Source organism: Larus michahellis, chromosome 14 (genome assembly GCF_964199755.1).
Source record: "Larus michahellis chromosome 14, bLarMic1.1, whole genome shotgun sequence".
Taxonomy (NCBI): domain Eukaryota; kingdom Metazoa; phylum Chordata; class Aves; order Charadriiformes; family Laridae; genus Larus; species Larus michahellis.
The window spans coordinates 14,527,630-14,550,834 of NC_133909.1; the positions used below are offsets into that span (position 1 = coordinate 14,527,630).

At 41.5% G+C, this 23,205-nt stretch overlaps 1 protein-coding gene and 1 long non-coding RNA gene across 4 annotated transcripts in view; both read left to right on the forward strand.

The window, feature by feature from the left end:
• The first annotated feature begins 8 nt into the window (after window positions 1-8).
• On the forward strand, window positions 9-2,860 carry LOC141751215 (uncharacterized). Its single transcript, XR_012589905.1, has 2 exons — window positions 9-149; window positions 1,144-2,860. It is a non-coding gene; the product is annotated as an uncharacterized LOC141751215 (long non-coding RNA).
• A 2,149-nt stretch (window positions 2,861-5,009) lies between these two features.
• The window catches only part of TEX2 (testis expressed 2), a 56,289-nt gene continuing 38,093 nt past the window's right edge, over window positions 5,010-23,205 (forward strand). The window contains exon 1 of one of the 3 annotated variants that reach the window (XM_074607540.1): window positions 5,010-5,148. The gene's annotated coding sequence lies outside the window, so the exon portion shown is untranslated. Of the gene's footprint in view, window positions 5,149-5,378; window positions 5,478-5,546; window positions 5,681-23,205 lie in introns of those variants that run through there. The other 2 variants (XM_074607542.1, XM_074607541.1) reach the window with 2 other exon arrangements.

A 23,205-nucleotide genomic window follows, 5' to 3' on the forward strand; every position in this document is an offset into this window, starting at 1 on the left:
TTTACCAGGTGTATGTTCAGCTCCGGATCAGATGTTAATGCCCTCAGAACAAAGACATCTGAGCAAGATGACGCTACTTTTATGATGGTATTGATGTTTTGACCTCATGCCAGCATGATCCAGGAACAATTCCCATTAAGGCTATTGATGTGAGTCTTTCCTCGAAGGGGACACTCAGGAAACCTTACCTAAATTATCTTTTAAAGTAGATTAGTTAAATTATATTAAACTCCATGCAAATATTCATATTCAGAATTAAGTGGCATTAATCTGATTTAGTGTACTTCACTCTGAAACTGAGGAAAGCTAAATCATATGAAGACCACTTTCATTCTGAGTAACAGCACTTGTGCAGGACTCCAGTGTAACTTCAGTAACCACTTTCAGGTCACACTTGTCATTAATTCGGATTAATTTTTCTGACTTTCCCTGTGAAGGCAAGGTACCAGTCAATCATCATAGACGACCTGACCATACATTCTGCTTCCCCTCTACTCCCACCCCCCAAACCACTATGGGCTTAGCTCCTCCTGAGTATTGGACAGTTGGTTTGGAGTTCTGGATCTGAAGGTTGCCGTTCATTTCTAGTCTATAGTCAGTGCTCTTTTCTCTTTACTAGCCATTTATATTAAGCGTATCAGTTCAGAACAGCAGAACCTTAGCATCTGTCCAGGCAAGAGAGGACGGGTACTGCTGGCTGGTCATAATGTTCCTGTGGTGCGCGTGGAAAAGTTGCAGTGTATGTGCCTGTTTTAAATATGTAGCTTCAGCTGTTCTCTATCAGGAGTACTAAATTTACTTGTAGATTTAAAATAGGTGAATGATTTGGCAGCTAAAAGGTCAGGACACTTGCTGTTTATTTTGTGCTTTGCTTTTCCTGATTAATAGGAAATTGGCTGTAGCATCTGATGTTATCGTCAAGGATTTCTGGTGCAGTGCCTGTGCATACAAAATGTAGAATACTGACCATTGTATCCCCCATACCTTCCCTCAGCTTTGTATTTTGTCACAGTTGCACTCTGAAGTACTCCAGCACTCAGCCAGCGTATATTCTCACAAAGGTCTCTGCGGAGGGAGGAGTATTGACTGCTCCATCATGTGCAGATCAAATTTCAGGCTTTTAAAGTTTTGTGCATTTGCCAGGTACACTGAAATACAGATACCAGCTCTTGCAACCTTCATGTGACTTTGGCAGCATTCACGTGGCTATTCTGCATGGCACATGGACACACCTCTCCCTCCAGGATGGGAGGCACCACTGCCATAGGTACGCACCAGCCGTTTTCCCTATCTGGATTCAGTGTCGGGTGAGATTAGCCTGTGTGAGAAGCATCAAGAACGTTCTGCAGGCCTGAGAGACACCACTGCAAATTCACAGCAAGCAAACTGTGGAACCTTCCCTGGGAACAGGTCTGCCTCCGGGGCTCACCTTGGCAGCACAGTTCTAGCTCTGTACACTCTGCTGACCTTGTTTTAGCCTGTTTTGGGAATCCACTTTACCCCTGGCAGCCCCGAGAAGAGCTATGCTGCTGTCCTTCTGCTAGTACATCAGCCCACAGCTGCAGGAGACAGACAGAAGTTAGAACCTCCTCTGTCTCTGGAAACGTGTCTTCTCTGAGCGTGTGCAAGGACTTGATGTGAGGAGTAGTACAGAGCTGATCTCCACAGATACTGGCAACCTAGAAACCCTTAATAAATTAAAAAAAAAAAGGGGGGAGAGAGAGGGAAAGAGGAAGATCACAAGCACAAATGAGGAGGAGAGGATCTATCCTCAGCTCAGCTTTGAAAATGAAGCAGCGATAAAAAAAAAAACCCCGCAGAATAATGTTCTTTAGCACGGGAAGCAACAAGAGCTCAGAGCTTCTGCAGGTCCCAGGGGGATTTCAGAAGCCGAGTTGGAGCTGGGCTCAGAGATCTGTCTGGGGAGGCGCTCCGAGGAGGGCTGGGACCAGCGGGTGAGGAGAAGTGATGGGTTGGAGGCCAGGGTGGGCAGATTTGCCACTTGGAGAATTCAGGTCCAAAGGGAAGCTCATACTCCCTTCCCTACAGTGAAGCCACTGGGCAGGGAAAGAACTGGGAGGTGCTGAGGGTGCTATTGTTTCAGTGTTTGAACAAGCAGAGGACCAGCACACAAGCACTGTGAGAGGAGTGTGGCATTCAGGAAGCTCCTACTCTGCTCCCTACCCACCGTTGGAACCAGCTGAAGCCCACTGGGAAGCCCTGGCCTTTTGAGTGCTCGCTGGGGTGCCGTACACATTGGGTGGGCTGGGGCGCTTGTTTGTTTGTTGCGTGCTAAGCCTCTTTCCGTCACGTTGAATATTGTACAGATGACAAACAAACAACAGAAAAGCTGTTCTCCCACACCAAGCCATGTATGCCAGGATTCACGCATTCAGGCACAGCTGCTGCCTTGTTTGTTTTAAAGCTTTTCAGCACAAAATTGTGGGCAGGCCCAGCCTGCAGTTCTCGGGTCTTCCCCAGGAGATCTGACGGCAATGAGAGGTTTGTGAAAACCATGTGGAAACCCAAATCTCATATAATATTCTTTTCTCACAAAAGTACAAGCTTTAAACTGTCCTGAGCCATGAAATTCTGATGCGGGCATTACAGAGAAATGAACTGAGCCTCACAGTAGCTCTGGGAAAGAAATATTACTTCTTATTTTACAGCCTGCTCAAGAACTGCTTTTAAAAGGCATTTAAATGTCTCCTTCACGTATTCCAAAAGATTAAAGTAATTTTTTTCAAAAGCAGCTCCTGACTATAGATATCTGTTTCTAGAACCTGCAGGCCTGTTGTTTCTCAGAGTGACTGCATATTTATACATAGGATACTGAAATATTAAAAATAAATAAGCATTACTTTTTTCTCTTGTCTTTTTGTAGCATGGGTGGAAGATAAATTATCCAATAAAAGGATTTACTCTTACAGCACTGAAGGACTCAAAAATTCAGAGATTGGGGTTTTTTTCCCCCCTCTTCCATCTGGCTGGGACTCGCCTTTAGAAGAGGGTTCCCAAGAGGCCGTACCACCATGGAGCTCGGAGGCAGGGAACCTGGTCAGATGCAGCTCGTGCCTAGTTTTTCCCCGTGGGTGGCTCCAGCATTTGCTCAGCACGTAGCACCCTATGGAAGAAGCCCCTGCTGAGCACCTAACTTCAGGTGCACAAATACTTCTCTTGAGGTCAGGCCTCTTAGGCCATATTGTTGCAAACAGAGGGCAGAAAAAACTTCAGAAATTCTAGTGAATTGTTTATAGTTTCAGGCAGCTAAAACCAACCCGTCAGTCATAGTTTTAGCCACAGACTGTTCCTGTGGGGAAAACCTGTTAAGAAAAGAACCATTACCTTATCTTCAGACTTTGGAAACACTAACATCAGCTTTGTATAACGATTCAAAGGTCTGCCCGTATAGAATGACAGCTAGGAAGGAAACCTATCCTAGATGACTGAATACACTTTTCATTAAAAAAAAGGCTGCAGAATAAATAAAGGTGATGCAGTGATGCTCACACAACGCAGTCTTTTGTTGGGTTCCTTCAGCTCAGGAAGACTGCCACGTTTGCTGCTCGGACACCCAACAGCTCAAAGGATCCGACCCTTCATTTGGTGAGCTCAGGCCTTTCCCCACGGAGGCAGATTTTGCTGGGTGCTGACCACTCTCGATACCTCCGGTTTTACAGTTACATGCAGGAATCCTGGTTTGAAAAACAGGTATTAAGAGCCTTGAAGAACCGAAAGATACCTGGAGACAGTTCATTTCCACAAGCACTGAATTCTCCCTGAAATTTAGAGAAGCAGCGGAGCGATACCTGCATCAACTTTTGATTTAAACTGCAAAACCTCCTGCCTACCATATGTATAACACCTAGTGTGACAGGACCCCAAACCTTGACGGAGCTGTAGCTGTAGATAAGACAGTAAACTATTTGAAAATTGATATTGTATATTTAACTCTTTGCATTAGCTAGTTTGGAGCAATTTGAATTCTGCTCACATATCCCACTAAATGTTGGCTAGTAAATAAATTAATTTTTGCCTCATCACCTCATAAAAGTATCATAGATCTGAACACTGGTATGAAATAAAGGGAGTCTGAAAGATGTCGTGGGATTCTTCGTGTTTTAATTTGAACTGAAGTTGCTAAAGCAAAGAGAAGTGAAGTCACGCAGCCAAATTAATCTATGGGGTAGCTAAAGAAACCTGGGCAGCTGAGGCCAGCATCCATCGGACCCAGCGTAGGTGGTGTCACCTCATTAGTAACTGTCTTCAGAAGCAAGAGCAATTAAGTGAAGGGTAAAAGCACTAGTAAAGCTGTAATTTATTGCATGAGACCATTATTGGGAAAACAACCTTTTGACAGAGAGAATTTTTTTTTTCCTCAGCCTGCTTCAGATTGGGAAATATGAGGAGTAAATTAAACGCCCTCTGACACGGCGTGTTTCCCAGGATAGCTGCCTAGCTATTTGAGTGGCAGATAATTTTTGGCCACTTGCACAACGTCTCCACACCAAACTGCTTTATTTTGTCTGCTTGTGTATGTATTTCCTGCAGCTCCTTCTACCAAACCGTTCAGTCAGAGGCGACAGCGGCGAACGTTCCCCTGCAGAACCAGCACATCGCGTCCATCAGAAATGCCGCCCTCGTTCCCACCGGGGCACTCGTTATTCACGGACGCCTCCCCAGTGACCGGCCGCGGTTACCGTCCTCACATTCCCTGTGCTGCCCGTTTACTATTTTCCCTCGTTTTGGGGAGGCGTTTCCTTGCGCCAGCTCTCACCGCCCGCCTCAAACTTTGGCAGCCGGCTGCCCGCCTGAGGGAAGGGGCCGATTCCCCCCTCCGGGGGTGACCGCCCCGGACCCGACCGCCTCCTCCCTCTCTCCCTGAGCGCCGCCGGCCGCCTCCGTCCCCCCACGCCGGGCCAGGCCTCGGCCCGCCTCACGCCGCCCGCGGCGGCCCCGCGCCCCGCCCCGCCCCTCCGGCCGTCGCTGCAGCGGCTCCGGCAGGCCCGGCCCACCGCGGGGCCCGGATTGGCGGCGCCGGACAGCCCCGCCGCCTTTCCTCCCCTCGCTGCCGCCCGGCGCGGCGCTGGTGGCGCGGGCCGGGGGACGCCGGGGCCGCGCCGGGCAGTGCCATGAGCCGCTGATAAGGTAAGCGAGGCAGGGCGGGCCCCGCTGCGCCGCGCCGGCCCGCTCCGGGCAGCCCCCGCCGCTCCTCGCCTCACCCGCTGGGGCGGGAAGCGCTGCCGCAGCGCCCGGCGTGAGGAGCGGGAGCCCGGCGGGCTCCGCCGGGGCTGGGGCAGGAGGGAAGGAAGGGGCGTCCGGCGGCGAGGGGAGGCGCAGGCGGGCCGGGCCTAGGGCGGGCGGGGAGGTGTCTCCCGGGGCGGGCAGGGGCTGATGGCGGCCGTGAGGAGCCGGCGGGCGCTGCTGCCGGTGCCGGCCCGCGGGGAGCCCGGGGGGGTCCTGGGCGCTGCCTCAGGGTGAGCCGTGCCCTGGCTGGGTCAGGCGGGGCTGGATGGGGGTTTATTTTTACCGTTGGGCAGGGTCCGGGGGGATGGAGTTACTTCCCCCTTCCATCAGTGTAACTGAGATAAAGGTTTGGCTGGGGCAGGGTACGCAGTTTGGCAGGGACACCGCTGAAGTAGAAGTGATACCTTGAAAACAAGCAGCAGAGGAAACAGCGGTAACGTTTATTCTTGCTGGAACTGCGGGGGGGTTGGGGGGAGATTTCTTATTGGCTTTTAGCATTAAAGGAGAGAGTTTTTCTGTCTCCTAAAATTGTTTTCTTCTGTCTTGTCATAGGTGTCAGCTCTTTAGTTTCTGCTTGTCTTTTAATTCTCCGTATCATTTGCATTTTACTTCTCTGTTGCAGTTCAGTGTTTAAATCCATTTACCGTGTCTCTTCAGCCTGTGCCAAAGTTCCTTCTAAATGTCTGTGCTCAACTTCTTGATGATTTGTGTCTGTCAGCAAATGTCTTAAGGAACTCCTGCCCATAATTTAGGGGAGTGAAGTATACAGCCGAGTTTAAGTTAAACTTTTGTATTTAACTTTCGTATTGCAACTGTAAGATAAATTAGTGTAAGACTTCAATGCTGTAAGATTATCTTCTGTTAAGATGCTTTGTCATACTCCTCTATCTTCACACAACTCCTCTTTCAAGATGATCTTGCCTGCATAACTCGGGAAAAACAAGGCACACTGACAGTCCCAGGGGCATATTTTTTTCCCAGAAGATGTAACTCATATTCCTAAACTATGAATAAAATTCAGGCACTGTGAGTGAGTATGCTGTTTCAATTTTCTCTGAATTGAAAATGTTCTAAATTAGAGGTAAAAGCACTTTAACATGAGCAAAAATAAACTAATGTTTTGATGTTAGAATTGACTTTCAAAGACTCTGACATCAGGTTCTTTTATGATAGATGAGAGGTTACTGCTCTGATTGACTTCAAAGCTGATCCAACAAGCTGCTCTGTTGTGGCTGGCACCAAGTAGGTGCTGAGGTTTGAGGTATCATTCCTAAGGCAGGATTGGGTAAGGTGCTTTCTCTCTTGAGCAAAACAAAGACCAAGAAGATAATTCTGTGCTCAAAGATGTCTTATACTGGACTCTCCTGGGAAAAAGTATCCCCTGTGAGTTGTATTGGTAAGCCAAGTACTCCTCTTGTGAACTTCGCTTTTGGTCCATGCAAAGAACTTCTGTAAATGACCTATATTGCTTTTATTTCAGAAAAGAAAATCAGTTAATGAAATCCAAAGGGGAAACTTGAGGAAGGACACAGCCCAATAAAGTACACATATTAATTGCATACTTCTTTTGGAATGAAGACAACACTTAGTATTTTCAAATGTTAATAGCAAATGCTTAGTTCTTTGTAACTAAAGAACTAAAGACAACTGTATGACAGAGAGCAGGAAACGTGGGCAGAATGTATAATGCCAGTAATTTCCCGTTGTGGTAAATAAAATAATGGGAGATAGGGAAACTTATCTAGTAGATAAAAGGATAATGTAACTGAAATAAGTTTAAAATCATGTAGCTAGAGGACTGAAGGTGTATTGTTGTATTCAAACAGCTCTTTAGTAGACAGACTTGGGGATTGTGCTGCTCTAACATCACCTTTCTGTGCGAACTCAACCAAATCCATTAGATGAAATCAGAAGACGTTTCTTCCAGCATGTCTGAAAGGCCACCAACCTTGTATTGTGTGAGTGTGCAAGTGATCAGACACAAGCATGGCAGTGAACATACATAAGGATATGTTTTGTGTGCTGTTGTTCCCTCTCCTGTTCTCTGTGCGGTATCAAGGACCGAGCTTTAGCCTGTTACTGCCTGTGAGATGAGTCAATTGCGGTGCTGAGTGTGCAGGGTGTAGCTGATACCTGCCCAGGAGCTGGAGAAAAATAAAGCATGTTTACTTGGATAAATTGTAGGTTTCAAAACAATTAAGAGGAGAGTAAATAAACTCTGGTCTTAAACATAGTCTTGAAGCTTAGGAAGGTCCCTCTAATCTCTGGTTTTTTATTCTTTTCCTTTGGCAAGCTAGAAATTATGGTATTAGATGTCCATAGTAAGTAGTAATGTTAATTCAGTGTGTTTAAAATACTTATCTTTGAGTAAAGGCATCATGTTCTAGAAACCCTGACTTCTCTAAATGAAACAATCAGATGACAATGTATGTTGGAAAATAAAACCGCAATGTAGGCTTAGAGATTAGAGAAATAAAGATAAGAGTTAATACTGTGAGCCTTCATGAGTGTGTACTTAGTATTAGAAGAGATGTAATGTATTCAGAGTAGAAATGAACTCTGGAAATGCATAAGGGTGCCACATATGCCCAATAAAGGGGATGAACAATGACTTTTCTTACTCTAGGTAATGTAAAGTAGACACTAGAAAGCACGAGTTGTGATTTCAAGGGCGAGGATGGTAGAACAGTGACAGTGAGAGAACAATGCTGTATGTCAGGACTGCTGAAGAATGCAGCACTTAGGGGGCAAATGAGGCAGTTCAGTAAAGCAGTGTTGGCTTTGTGCCTGCTAGATAGTGAGAGATCTGTTCGAAGAAAAGCCTCCATACAAAGTTTTCTGAACTTTGATATACTGTCTCGCATTGATGGCCCAAGATCTCTGATGGTCAGAACCAAACTTGCAATGCTGCATGCAACTGACCTTATTACTGGTGTCCTCTCCTTGATATAAGGCTAGAAGGTGACCCTGTTTTGAGCAAGAGGTTGGACCAGACTAGCTCCAGAGGTCTCTTTCAACATAAATTATGTTGTGATTCTACAACAGCAGTATAGAGGAGAAATGACAAGCGTAAACGTAACTCCCAGGCTACTTGTAGGGCAGCATCTTTGTCAGACTTTAAAATTCCAGGAAATAAGCAAGTAAGTGTTTATTGTATTTTAAACTTTCACTGATGTTTCTGGAGAAACCATCAACTTCTTTGCACTGGCATGTGACATCTAGGAACCCTATTCCTGAAAAATTTTTCATTTACCAAGGTGCTGTACAATGATTGGAAAAGATGCTCTCTTCTATGTAAAGCTTATATTTCAAGAGGCAACAGATGACTAAATGAAGGAAACAGTGAGACAATATGAACAGACAGTGATTTCAGTGCATTAATAACACAATTATTAAGCTTTTTTAAGGCATCCTGACAAAGGAGAGACTTGAAAGAGAATTTGATGGAGAGCAGTTCAGTAACTTTATAGATTTTTATTAGACTTGATTCCTGCAGTCTAACTCTCCACTACTTTTTCTGTGCAGAAAAACTTATTCTAAGTGGCTTTTTGATTATTAGTGTTTTCCAGCTATTTTAACCTCTTCCTGAGTTTTACAAAGCTAAGTTGGTGTGAAGGCTCCCACTGAGTAGTCTCTTCTTCCTTGCTCTGTGGCAACATCTGCAGCTCTATGGCTATAGCTCATAACTTTGTGTAGCTCTCCAAAGTTTTGTTAAGTTAAGAAAACACATTTTGCAGTTTTAGATGAAAATTACCACATTCACAATGTGTTGTAGTGCAAAAGAAGTCTTCTTATGAAAAAAGTAGTACTTATGTGAACTAATTCCATGGATTTACAGAAACCACGTTAATTGGCCATTGAAGAGGAATATGTATTCTGTAAAGAAAGATCTTGCTTTTAGTTTTGATTTTCAGCAGTGTACTTTGAAGACAGAAAATTCTGTGTGTTCTGTGTGCTAGACACGTGCTTTCTGGTATACTATACTGTTAAAACAGGATATTTAATTACCTCAGTTCCATGTTAATCCCCTTTTTGTTTTACAATAGAGATTTATCAGTTAGTATGCCATAGACAAGTTCTTTAATGCTGGTGTTTAGGAGAATGAATTGCTCTGTGTGGTGGGAGAAAGGACTATAGCAAGCTGTTGAAGCAAGCAGAGTGGTGCATCTTCATAGTTCTCACACCATACTGACGTGAAGGCATGGACATCTTGTGCTATTTCTTCCTAGTGGAAGGCTGGACGCATGTTCTGCGAAATAAGCAAACAACTGTATATGTTGTGGGATTAAGCATTAGTATTGCGGGAAGGAAGGGATATGAAGGAGAGGAGGAAAAATGAGATTGCTCAACTACGTTAGGTGGGAATATTTTTTTAAATTATCATTTTTTAAAGAGGTCGTCTGGAGAACTCTTCTGAGACTCGACTGGCAAACAACGCACAAACTCCAGGACTGCCAGGCTTCTTCATTCTTGGTATCTTTTCATTGATGTCTCTCGTTGTCTCAGATATGCTATTTCCTGTCTGGATGTTGGGTTTTTGAGAAATTGATGAAATTTGTGACACGGAGACAGTTGTCTTAAGTATTTTCTATTGTTGCTTCACTATTTCTAAGTGTTTTCTATTGTTGCTTCATGCCTCTATTGCACAGGGCTGCAGGGGAGGCAGCATCTTCATTAGGCTTACTGGAAAAGGACATGAAATACAGAAATGAGCTTGTATTTGCAAAATCTTTTTTCTTATTGCAGACTGGAATGAAAACCGCAGATTTGAAGATACGTGGAATCTGGGAACAATTTTTCTAGATTCACCTGTGTAACACAATCATGGGTAGTTTGAGGAAAAGCAGTATTTAACATTTAGGGAGCACAGGCAAAACTGCAAAGTACAACGTTGTCTGTCCCTCAGAAGTCTCTGGCGTAAGAGCAAGATGTAAGGCCGTCAGAGGCACTACGGTAAATGGTGAAAGCTTTAGGATTATCAGTTAGTATTCCCCGTTCTGTGTTTATTCATTCAGTGCACTGATGCATATTGTTATGGTATGTGTAAAGCTGTTGATATTTTTTTTTTCTAAAAAAGCCTACCACTTGTTTCATTATTGTAGAAGACTGTGGTAAATTGTTCAGATCTGCAAAGTAAAGGGTTTGGGATTTTTTTTGTACTACGAGTGGTTGAATTCAGCTTCTTTTCTGGATGTGTGAGACAGAATCCCAATTATTCATAAATTGGGATATTTGTCATAAAATATATGTCATAAAAAATATATGACCCGCTGTTCTTGTCAGAATTGTGAATTATCTGTTCCTGGGCTGTTTAACTTTTTTAAGCTTGTTTCAACATGTCAAGCCCAGAAATTTTAAGGCAGAAAGTTAATAATTATTGGTCAAGATCCCATTCCCGCCTAAGGCAACAAAACATGAAGATTGCACAAGGAACATTTAACTTTACCCAATGGCCTTAGTCTCTGTGTGCCTGTTCACTCAGGAGCATTGTGAGGACTGAGATTTAACCACCTGGTGAGTTAGCACTTAACTATCATCCTCTTTAGAATAACTGGAAGTGAATGGAGTTGCTTCTGTTTGGGCCGAGCTTTGCATAGTGTAGGTCCAAAAGTACCTACTGACTTAGCAAATGAAATTTTAAGCCTTGTAAGGTGATATTTTGCTTCTTTCACACAAGCCCTTAATTGGAGTAATTTTGCGCTGGAGGCTGCCGTAAGCTAACTTGGTTTCATGAGTTTTGAGTATGCTCAGAGAGCAAAATCCCCTCTCTTTGGCAAGCATAGTAACAGTATGCCCAAGGTAGTGTAGGACTTCCAATCAGACCAGTCTGTAATGCAGTATTTGCCTGTGTTGTTGTTCCTGTGCTGTCTGCCTTCTCTGTAGTTTCTTGCTGTAGAGCAAGGCTGTCACAGTAATGAATTATTTTTGGATCCCCAGGGCTACAGAGGTATCTCTTTTATGACCTGATTAACAGATGCATCACCTTTTCCTTTAATGGAGTCCTTGATGACCAATATCTCTGGAAAATAAACCCCAAGTGCCTTAAGTTAAATTTGCTAATTAAGGCATCTGAGAGGGGTTACTTAAAAACTTCCTGTGTTAGCCAGGGCCAGTCCTGCCCCTGTTTGAAGTCCTGGGAACAGGGAAGCAGAGGAGCAAGTTTTGACAACAGAGTAGGTCAGAGTGGCTGAAATATCTGCAGCGTGCAGTAGTCCCTGTAGGATTTGCAGGTGTTTTGTCTTCCTGCTTCACCCTCTGTGAGGAGAGAAGTTGTAAGGTGTTGGATTATTTACCAGTTGTCTTTATGCTCTGGGTATTCAGAACTATTGTCTCTGATGAAGTTGATTATTAGTGGCTTTGGAGAGATGTGAGAATATAATGGTAAAAAAGGGCATATTCTCTGATTTTGACTGTCTTGCCTTCCTGCTCCTCAAAATTCCTTTCTCTCGTGTTCCTTCTCTCCTATTTAACTCTCTCCTTTCTGAACAGCAAGGTGTGTTATTCTGCTGTGCAAAGTCCAAACTGCTGCCTAGCACAGCAGTTAAGTTAGTGTTCTAAAAGAAAAGACGACTGATGGACAAAAGATAACAAAAGATCAATAAAACATAGTAAACAGTGGTGTTTTCCCATAAAGGCCAGGAGGGTAGCGCAAATGAATTGTTGTATAAACTGGAGTTAATATTAATTATCTAGTGCCTCTGTGGTTTATAAACTGTTATGCTCTCTGACCCCACTGGTGTTGGATGACAGGAACATTGCAAAGCAACGTCCCTTAGTGCTGGTGAAAGTATTGCACGTCCTGGACCACTTATCCTGTCAGTGCAGGATTGTTATACCGAAGCGGTGAGAAGATGGGATGGTCAAGCTTAAAAGAGGATCTCTTGAGAGTATGAAAATGCATATTCAGGAATTGGGGTGCTCTTCTAAAGGAAGAGTTTGAGTCCTAAAAATTGCTATATTGGGTTTTAGTAGTTTATGAAGAGGACTGGGGGCTGTGAGACTCTAGATCTTACTCTGAACTTCATGTGTTATGTTTAGATTATACTTCAGTTGTAAAATAGGACTGCAAAAATAAAAGCACAAACCAAGCTAGTATCTCCTTTGATACTGGGAATTTCAAAGCAGATGACAGAGAACTGAAACATAGATGCAACCTGTCATGACTGCAATGAAGTTCTGATCTGAAATTAAGTAGAGAGCTGCAAAAATAATTTTGTTTCGCTGAAGTCAGGATTAAGACTGAGGAAACAAAAATGTCTCTCTTAAAAGCCCAGACAGGCTCAAGGAATAAGGCTTCTTTGAGAGGAAGGGAGATAGTCATGCCCACACACTTGTGATTGTGGTAGCTTGATTAGGAAATATTGCTTAACATGTGATACTACAAGCAGACAGTGAAAGTCGTTGTCTAGGTTTGGTGCTTTCTGTCTTTTAGCTTGTAATTGCAGTATGTTGTGTTACCCTCTCTTCTGAAACGTCTGAGTATCGAGAACCTGCCTGCGCAGGGCTCTGCCAGGTTTCTGAGAGCATCCTCGAGCTGAGGACAGGAGCGATAATCTCGCAACCGAGTGGCAGAATTCCCATAGTGTTCCCATACCCTCTGCTCCCTGCCCGCCCATCACCTCCCACCTCTTGTGCCCGTCTCCCTGCCCCAAAGCGGCCGGTGCAAGGTGAAGATTTCTGCTCTGGATACCTTCCAAGCTGGGTATTTCCATTCTGCTTGCTTAATACGTATCTGTCATTTATGTTGCCCAGAGGGGCTTCACTTTCTTTCATAATACTCTTGTGTAATGTTTGGGGTTGAACGCATAAATAAATGTGTTTTGGTGGTAAATGAAAGTGATCTGTACGTTCCTTTTCTTGTTTGTAACTGCTGTGAAGTTTGATAAGACTTATCTTTGTAAGACCTTCTCAGTAGCAGTTCTTTTAGTCTAATCGCTTTCGCACTTCTTCCTTTTCAACTTGACTTGAAGTATTAAACAAATGAATTGGGAGAAGGGGAAGGAACCAGGGGAGATAATCCTAAATGTCAGTCAACTCAGAAGCATGCTAGTTAATAAAGGCTTTGCCAGGTCTTTAATAAACCTTCTGAGCAAGTGTGTGACAAGTTTACAAAAGTATTTTCACGGGGAAAAAAAATAATAAATTGCTACTATTCTATTTCTTTGTTATTTTAGTGAGTAACAAGAGATGAAAAGATAAATTTAGGAGTGTGTGGTATTTAAGAGCATAAATATTTGGTTGTATGGTTCTTTCCTTTTCTCGTGCAGCTTTGAGATGTGGATTGGTAACTGGTTTTGAGTATTGAACAGATTTTATGAACGCTTGCTTTTCTGATGAGTTGGTAGAACTTTTCAGTTTCATTTTCATTGGCCAGGTTTTAAAAATTCTAGCTAGATATTTATTATTCTTTCTACCAAGCTAAAACTTCACAATTGAAATGATAAAAATGAGTAAATCACTGTGCTGCACCATGAGCATTGTTTTAGTACTTTACGTTCTCAGGATATATTTTTTGAAAATCTGCTTCTTCCATCCAGATGCCCTAGGCAGTGTATTTACCGATGAATTCTGCTATGAGTTGACTGTCCCGCAAATGTCTTTCTAGTCACAAAATGTGTATGGTGTGACAGTGGCTTTTCAGGCTCCTCCTCTAATACGCCAAGGCAAATAAATGCTGATTTGTGTGATCCGTTCAGATCTCACACTATTAAAGGAGGCATTGTCTGTTATGATCAGACTTCTGACTCCTTCGTGGAGTTCAGGAGAACTTTTGAGGGGGTGTGAAGGCTGTTCCGTGGTTTAACAGAGAGGAGCTCGTCTCACGGTGTGGCGATGAATGCGAGGTGAAAAGATTTCCGTGACGTGTCTAGATTTCCACTTGCATTGTTTTTTCGGTTTCCTCAAAAGAGCAACCGGTCTTGTCTCTAAAGCCTTCATTATCTTTAGCATGGCAGAGGCAGCTCCTTAGGGATGGGTGCAGTTTCCTCACACTTCAGTCGTCGCTGTGTTGTCACCTTATCCTGGAAGACAACTATAGCTGCCACCCATGGTTGGCATCTCTGACTTGACCTCTCTCGGCAATTAAAAGCCTTGCTTCAACAGCCACACCCCTGGTGTGTGGGGATGTGTGAGGAAGTGAGTGTGTAAGTACTCACTAACTTATTAACAGTGTATGTAATTCAGAGCGTGTGTAGCTGCTAGACTCGGATAAACAAATGTATGGTGGATTTAGTATTAAGCGCGTATATAAGAACACTGCCATATGCCTGAAATTAGAATTGCCTGCATAATAATGTAAGTGAACAAGGCAGGATATGGCTCAAAGACACTTATTTCCCTTTGCCCTTTTGAATCCATCTGGTGGCTTTTGCTGTTCTTTTATCTCCCAGCAAATCAAGACCTTAAAATTGATGACCTAAAATTCATTTCCTTGAAGCTACTTTAATGACACTTTTCTTTCTGTGCATGTCGTGCACAAAATGTAGCCCACACACAGTGGAGTGCCTTCATTCTTACCTATTTTATCAATTAGTTGAGACTATAGACATTATTTCTGTCTGCAATAGTAGAAACTTTTACAGTGCTGAAGGCATTTGCCGGACAAACATAACACTGATAATACTTGGGTTTTTTGAATAACAAATACCATAGGATGAGAAAGGGGAGGTTTTATCCCTTTTTCTACAGGGAACTAACTGCAAAGAAGAATGACAGTAAAGAGTTTGCATGAATACTACTTGAGTTTAAAATAGAACTGGGGTTCTTCTTAAAAATGCATTCAAAATTTTTTTTAAGCTCGTTTCTTCATATCACGCTACGAACTCAGCAGGCAACTGGGGAATTGGGGTATGTATTGCCACAAGACACCCACCTTCTGACCTTTTCATTTTCAGCCTGTGGGGTTGTCAGATGAAATTCCTGGAGACAATACATTGATTAACATTTGCAAAAGTGAGATCTGTGTGTGTGTGTTACAGCTCATTATGGAGCCGATCAGAATTTAGTATGTGGATCTCTGAAATAAAGAGGCCTGGAAGAATTATTTCATTTAGACGTTGTCCCATCTTACTAGTCTACGTGAGGTCTGCTTTCCAGTAAGATAAGGACCTATGTCTGTGTCTGCATGCCGTATGAGTGAATTATATGGTAAACAAAATAGTTGCTTTCTGAGGTGAGAGAAGGAGTAATGGCTGTCCATGTTGCTTCCTGCATTATTGATTTTTGGAAACTACTTTTCACCGAAGGCAGTGAGAACACTTTTCAAAGAGTGCTGAAAAGTCCAGAAAACTGTTAATTAACTTAAACCTTTTAGAGACTTCATTTTTATTTTTTATTTTACATTTGTGGCCTGATTCACACAGTGAAAGACGATGTTCAGGTAGATCCATGCTGCTGAAAAAAAAGAAGAGTTGAGCACTTCTTGTTCTTCCCAGTCTTATTTGGTGGCTTGTTTTGGTTTTTTTTTGAGAGTATTCACATGACAAACTATCTTTCTGGGTTTGTTAATGGTACTCACGTTTTGAGAGAGAAAAACAGAGTAGGAAGGATCCTTTCATATTCTTGTTGCTTAGGGGTGTGAACAAAAGGGCTTTAAGGTGCATAAGGACCTCACTTTGTCATTACAGTATGCTGATTTTCTTCTTCCTTATGAGAAATGTGGTGTCTTTATATCTACTTCTATGTAAAATGATCCTGTTAATTCAGATTGCTAGCGAAGTTGTCTTTCTTTCATGTATCTACCTGCCATAGTTTCTTAGTAATTAGGATTTAAAAAATATGTTGTGAGAGGTGCTCATAATTTTCTGACTCAGTTGATTTCGGTAAGAGTCAAGCCTGTAAAGCAGCTGTTAAGGCCAGGCAATCTGTAATTGATCTATCGTATGTTGCAGTGAAAATGTATTGCAGCTTTTCAAAATAGGAGTTACCTCAATTGCTCTTGGGGAAAAAAAAAAAACCAACAACAAACCACCAGAAAGCTTTAGTGTATTAAACTGATCCATTAACTACTGCTCTCTTCTGTGTCTAATGCAAGAAATTAAAGGGAATGCAAATCAAGCTAGCGGCTTTGATTTTAGTAGCCTGTTTTTGTCAGGGATCTCTTTCATGTTCTGGATAACAGTCCAGTGAAGATCCTTGCCAACATCTGTCAGTTAATAAGTTTACACCTTGAAATGTTTAGAGTTATAAATAAGAAAACACGTATTTAAATGAGAACACAGGTGTGGATGCTGTTGCCACATACTTCTGCTTCTTTTGCCTTGATACTTTTGTGGATTTTGTAAAATATTTGAATGTACTGTGATAGAATGAGTAGGAATTTTGTGGTTGCTTCAGCCCTGTGCACTTGAGAGGGTTTTTTTGCATGTCTCATATGCCAGTATTTTTAATCACAAAATGCTTAAACTACTTTTTAATGCAAATTTAGTCTTTGAGAGACTATACTGAAATGTATATGACCGTTGCAAGGCTCTACAAGCTTCTTGACAAGCTGCAAAAACCCCAAGACCCCTTATGTCTTGGTAGTTAGTTGGGAAGCTGGGGAAGTGTGTTGTCTGTCCTGATGTTTTCAGTTGAGCCTCACTTAATATCTTTGTGCATTGAGGTTTGACGGTGTTTCTGTGTTGTGTGTTTGATTTTGTGGGTGTGTGTGGTTTTTTAATAAACAAAAACTATGGTTTTGTCATGGGAGGAATTCAGGTGGTTAGAGGCTATCTATCTTCCATTTCAGTCTTGGGAAAAATTTGGTATCTTGGGTGGTCTCATGTCCTTATTGTTCTGCACTGCATCCTCCAGTTGGAAAGCTACAATGCTGTTGAACTTTTGCATTTTAGTTTCTAGGTATTTGAGTTGAACATAAATCTGAATGAAATGAGATGAACGTTGCCTCAAGCAGAGAGAGATGTCTGGTACTCGCCAGTTCTGAGTTTGACATTTTGTTTCCCTGCTATTCTTAGGACAAGGATTCTTCATAGTTGACTTTACATTTTGTTAACCTTCTGTGGATCCTTCTATGATCCACAGGTGACGTCTGCACACTTGTTGCTAGAATAAGATGGGTTGTATGGTTCTTCAGCTGCTTTAACTTGGCTCTCAGTCTTTGCTATTGCTGTTTTAAGAAGTTAGTGATTCTGTATGATCTTACTTGTTCAAAGTGCCGTGTGAATGCTACTTTTCAGTGAGGTAAGTTAATGCAAAATTTTTTTTTACCCTCCTAGTAATATTGAGACTCAAAATAACATGATTGCCTGCTCAGGGCTTTCATAGAAGTCTGGAAATCTAGTCCATAAGCTATTTCCTTGCAAAATCAGATCATGGAGAGCTTTTTTGTTCATGTGGTGCTGGTTTGCGTTTCTTGCCTTTGCAGTTTCCAAGTTTCATGAAATGCTGATAATACCTTTGTCTGTTAATTTTTCATGGAATCCAATGACAGGCAAGGCTACTCAATGAATGGCGTAGAGCTATTGGCAAGACTTGCCTCTCTAAGTGCTAGGAACAATTATTTTAAGAAATCTTGAGGAACGGTCTGGCTTTTGGGTTGAATTACTTTTGTCCCACCACTTCTCAAACTCGATTGCAACTCTGAAAAGACTTGCATGTTATGAAGTCCTATTTATTGACCTTTTCCTAAGCTTTTCTATCCTTTGGACCCTCTGGGGATTACGCTTGCAAAACCTTCTGAGAAATCCTGTTCTGTTCTATCTGGAATGCATTTTCTGCACTTATCAAAGACAGTTTTTGCTTTCCTTAGGAAGATGAGATGCAAGGAAGTAAGCAAATGTAATCAACATGCCCTCTAACAGTAGTTCCCTATGTTAATAGCTGTAGCTTGCTATATATCTTCAGGTTAATAAATTTTCATGTGTTAAGTACAACTACTGTTCTAGTTAGGTATGAGTACTTTTTTGTGTTAAATGCGGATGTAGGCCTTGTCCTTCCCATAGACAATTTAAGCTGTCTGAAAGTAGCTTTGCTTTGATTAGTTGTTCTTGTTTTGTTGCCAACTGCCTGGGGATCTAAAAGTTGAAAAAGTACCACCAGGGCTGGAGGATGAGAAAGATCAGAAACCAGATAATCCTCAGATAATGACTGCATTGTGCCTGGGGCATGCCAAGGTCCTAAGCATGTGAAGCCATCTACATTTCTATGGGGAGTTCTGTATTTCTTGCACTTCTGACAGGGTCTAGAGCGGTTGCAAAGGCAACAGCAATGACCTGGCTGTACTGGAAGAGCTGGAGATAGTGTGCTGCTTCTGGCTGAAGCTACGTTGGTAAAATAACCCAAGAGATGTCAGCGTGAGTAACCTTCTGTACACAACAACACAGACATTTCTTTTAGCCAAGACATATTGACCCATCCGTCCCCAACACACGTGCAAAGACACATTCACAGATGTGTGGCAGTGCAGGATGGCAAAATGTCCTGCTGATACTTGTGTACATGAAGTTGTGAGGACTTTTCTGGTAGAGAAGAGGACTCACTGCATGCATGCAGTGTTGCAGAGATACTCCACTTGTTTGGGTTGGTCTGCGAGAGTGGAAAGATTCTCCCCTCTGCCTTTTTTCTGCTCTAACATTGTGACTTTCTGGAACATGCTTAGACAGTAAAATAATAAATGTGGCATCACTGTTCCATCATGCTTCTGTAGCTTGCTTTTTTATTATTATTATTTTTTTATTTAAAAGAGTTATTACCTTGTTGCTTAGGGATGGTGTGCTTGGTCCAAACCTAAATACTTCTAAGTATTTAATGCTTTAGTCCTATTTAGTTAAACCAGAGAATACTCCCTTCTCTAATTTTGAAAACATCTTTAAGAAATAAAGAAGCCATGATTACATACTGTGTTTTGTCATGTCAGGTAAAAGAGCCTTAAAGCACTAGTTCTGCCTTGCATGCTAATCCTCTGTAAAACATGAAATTAGAATGAAGGTTCTACATATGAAATATAAGATTTGATAAATCATTAAAAATCCACTGAAAAAATGTATCTCTTTGGATAGCTCTGGGCTGTGGTTTGTAAATCTGTAGATTCCATTCCTTTTTTTAATGATCTTTTGTAACTACATTTTACTTGGGGACCTAGAGTTTGAGTTATTAATTGGTGCTGCTCATCTATGTTTAGCTTCATGTAGCCAAGCATATTTATTTTTAGTATCTTTTCTGCTGTTTTCATATGAAGGTGTACGATGGTTGTTTTAACTTTGCAGTTGCTGTGAATATTGACTGAATTTTTTTGTTAGTGAAATTAATGTAAATGTAAAAAAAAGTCCTCGAACACTCACTTGTTACCTGTAGGCAGTTTTACCTATTGATGTGTGTTTGAATTGTTGGGAAAAATGAGCCTGTAATACAATTCTGATAAGCCCTTTTTAATTTAGGATTCAAGGCAGCTTATTTTACTTCATTTTGGAAACATGCTTTTCTATAAGTCACTCAGTCAAAATTTCCCCTAAAGATTTTATAGTGACCTTTAATTTAATCAGTGATGCGGACAGCATTTTCAACTGTGGACTAATCCACGGAGGTTTTACATAATCTTTCAGCAGATTAATGAGGAGTTGATTTTTTTTTTTTTCTTTCCACTGAGGTAAGAGTGAGTTACAATGCTGCATAGTTCTGTAGTCTGCCTTAGCATTTACCCTCTTGATAGGATGTAATTTTATGTGCAAGCTTTTGATGTTTTGTATTTTTAATAATAAAACTTTTTCTGTCAAGTTGCAGAACTTCTGCAGCACCAGCAAATTCTGATTTAGCCTCTCCTCCCTTTTAGAAGAGAACAGACCCAGCAGTTATATATTTATTGCTCAGGATGGCTAACGGACCAGTGGTTTTTTTACTCCCCTTTAGCTTGTCAGGGCAACTCTGAAGAGGGTGCTTCAGCCAGGTAGAATAGCAGTTTTAGAAAAGCATAAAAAGCTGGCTTTAGACTGTGACAAAAGTTTACCTCTCTCTTTCAGTCTGTGAGTACGCTCTGGTTTTAATGCGTTTATTTCTAAATCCCTTACTGCAGGAATTTCAGATCTAGGTCTGTAAACCATTGTTTTTCAGGGGCATTTCTCTTCTCACTCATGACCAAATCCATTTTTTGGCTGATTCTGATGCCAGCAGCTAGTTATCTGGAAAAATGAGTATTTGAATGTACTTCTTAAAGGCAGTAATATATGATAGAGAAAATGACTGAATCTCCAAAATCTGTGATAGAGGGAGGAGGGGAGGGGTGGTTGTGGTGGTGTTATTATTTTGTTTTGTTCTGTTGTGGGAACTGGGAAACTTGTAAAAGGTCCCTTTGAACTGTTCAATGCTAAATATTTTGGAAGGAAAAGATGCTACTTGTTGCTTGCAATTATGAATGATAAAGAAACAAGAGTAAAGTACTTCTTAGAAGGAGAACACATGAATGGAGAAGTCGTAATGTGCCAGAATTTTAGTTGTTCTCATTGTGCCAGCTGGGAGTAAGCCTTTAATCAAATTACAGTTGTGCAGTTTGAATCTACTGCAAAGAGCAGAGGAATATGTTATTGAAAGTGTGTGAATAATCTGGAAAAAAAAATCCTAGGTTATGAGTTGACTAAATTGTAAAAGCAACTTTTTGTTATTACAAGAGTTCTTTTCATAGTGCTTCACTAACATGTATAATAGAGTATTGAGGAGCTTCACCAGTAATGCTGCAATTGGATGGGAAGCAAACATCAGTAGAGGTTGTGTCGAAGTTGAGCTCTTGACGAGCTGCAAATTAAGAACCTGTTTCTGGGTTCAACTTGCAGCTAATATTACCAGTACTCACTCCATACCTCTTCCAGCTTCTCCTTTGAATTTCAGAGAGGCAGTTGTGTTGCAAAATAAAATTTGACCTGTAGCGATTGACAAGTGCTACAGTGATAAGACGGGAAGGCAGCAACCTCTGTCTAGCTGTGTCATCAGGTTGGTTGAACTGCAGAAGTTCTTCTTGCCTTGGTGTTGACAGGCTTCAGCTCCCAGGTCTGCCAGCTTGGAAGCGTTGCGCTAACTCCACGTTTTGCTGGCTAGTTTTCTGTCTCGCACTTCAGCAGACTTGCTGCTGCCCTGTTCTTAATCTAGTGCTCTGTTGGAATCGAGTCCTCCTGGGACCGTGCTGTCCTTCTGAAGTCCAGCAGAGCACAGGCATCGTTCTGTGAACGTGGCCTTCGGGATACGGGCCAGAGGGATGAGGAGCCTCTCCTGCAGCTGCGATTCGTTCTCTTTGCAGAAAGCTCCTAGTTTTTCTGTGTTTCTATATGTCCTTGTTTTTAAAAGAATAAATGTCACAATATGTAGCAAAATAAAGTGACTCTTCTCTACCCACAGTTTACTCTTCTTCTATGAGTTATTGCAGGCTTTGTTTTAAGCTTCGATGTAACTTCTTTTATTTCTTCTGTTAGGGGAAATGTTAAATTTTCCATAAATATCACTTCACTTCAGTCTTAGGAAAAGCATTAAATAGGAAGAAGTTAATTTTTGCTGAATTTCTGGACAACCTTTAACTACTTACCTTTTAGTATTTGTCAAAATTAAACTGTAGTGCAGCTTTATGAAGTTTTTGGTGTAAGCGGTGTGTCATGGATGGAGAATAGGAAAGAATAATGATTAATCTTTTATCAGTGAAGGCAGAGAAACTAATGGGGTAGCTGACCTTTCCTATGTCTTTGGGGAAAATGTTAATATAGAATAGACTTGCTTAGCTAACATTAGACAATTTTAATTTGATTATTTTTGAAGCATTGTAAATATAAGCTTGTATTAAGGCACTTATTAGCAGTGCCTGTCTTCAGAAATAATTCCAGTAATTTTGAAGATTCCTTATTTGCCATTGCAATTTTACTTGACCTTTCTGTCCTAGACTTCAGTAAACACCTCCTCTTATTTGTCTCTTTGGGTTTTAGTTTTCATTAAAAGTGTCATCTCATTGACAATACTTTAAAATCTTGCTTAGGATCTTTCATTTAAGTATCCCTAAGTGTACCTAAATGTTGGTTATTTAATTTGGATTTTTGTTACCTTAAAGGCATTCGCACAAAAAAAAAATAATTAAAAAAAATATATTTTTTTCTTAATGAGGCTCAGAGAACTCCCGATGGAGGTATTTTAGCTGTTAACCAGCTTAGTTGTGATAACCTGGTTGACCTTTGTTAGAGGTACGTGCTGTGGAAGGTGTGTGTCTTACAGTACATAGTGGGTGGCACGATCTATTTTGGCTGTGATCCTAGCGCTGACTTCAGTTGAACGCATCGGACTACTTTCTTTTAATAGTACTTGATACTGGTATAAAATTATTCATTTCTGCTTAGATTTAAAACACGTTTTATTGGATTTTTGTTCCTCTTCTCCCCTCTTTCTCCCCCCCCGCCCCGTATCTCAAATCCAGTTGTGTGAGCTTGAAAGGTGAAGCAAAACTTTCTTCTTATCCTGTTGGAAAGTGAGCTTTAAAGCATTACCTTTAGGCTGGGTAACTAGATCCCTGACACAAAGAATTCATGGGGCGATTGTGTGATGGTAATTACCAGTCCTTTCTATGTAGTTCATTTAAAAGTAATGACTAGTGGATGTAAAAGGAGTAACAGGTGTTAACCATGGAATACATTAACTTGTGAAGCTGCCAGGGGAACTTAATTTATTGTAATCAGAAATTTGAACGGGCATAGGAAAGAGTGTTGAAATTTGTTTTTTGTGCCGGTTTTGTATGGTATAGATTTGCTGAATGAGATGAAATTTACGTGGCAGATAATGTCCCAGTAGCTGTCATCTATACTTCGATGAGATCATTCTGGGCTAAATACACGGGAAGTGGCTTTCTAGACTGCTTCTGTGGGAAAGTGGTAACAGTTTATTGGCGCTGTAAACTTCTGATGTTTAAAACATTGCTTAAATGAAGACAGTAATTGATAAGGATTGCTAATACTGTGCTTTGTTTTGAAGGACCTGAAATGAAGACTTCTTGCTCTTAAC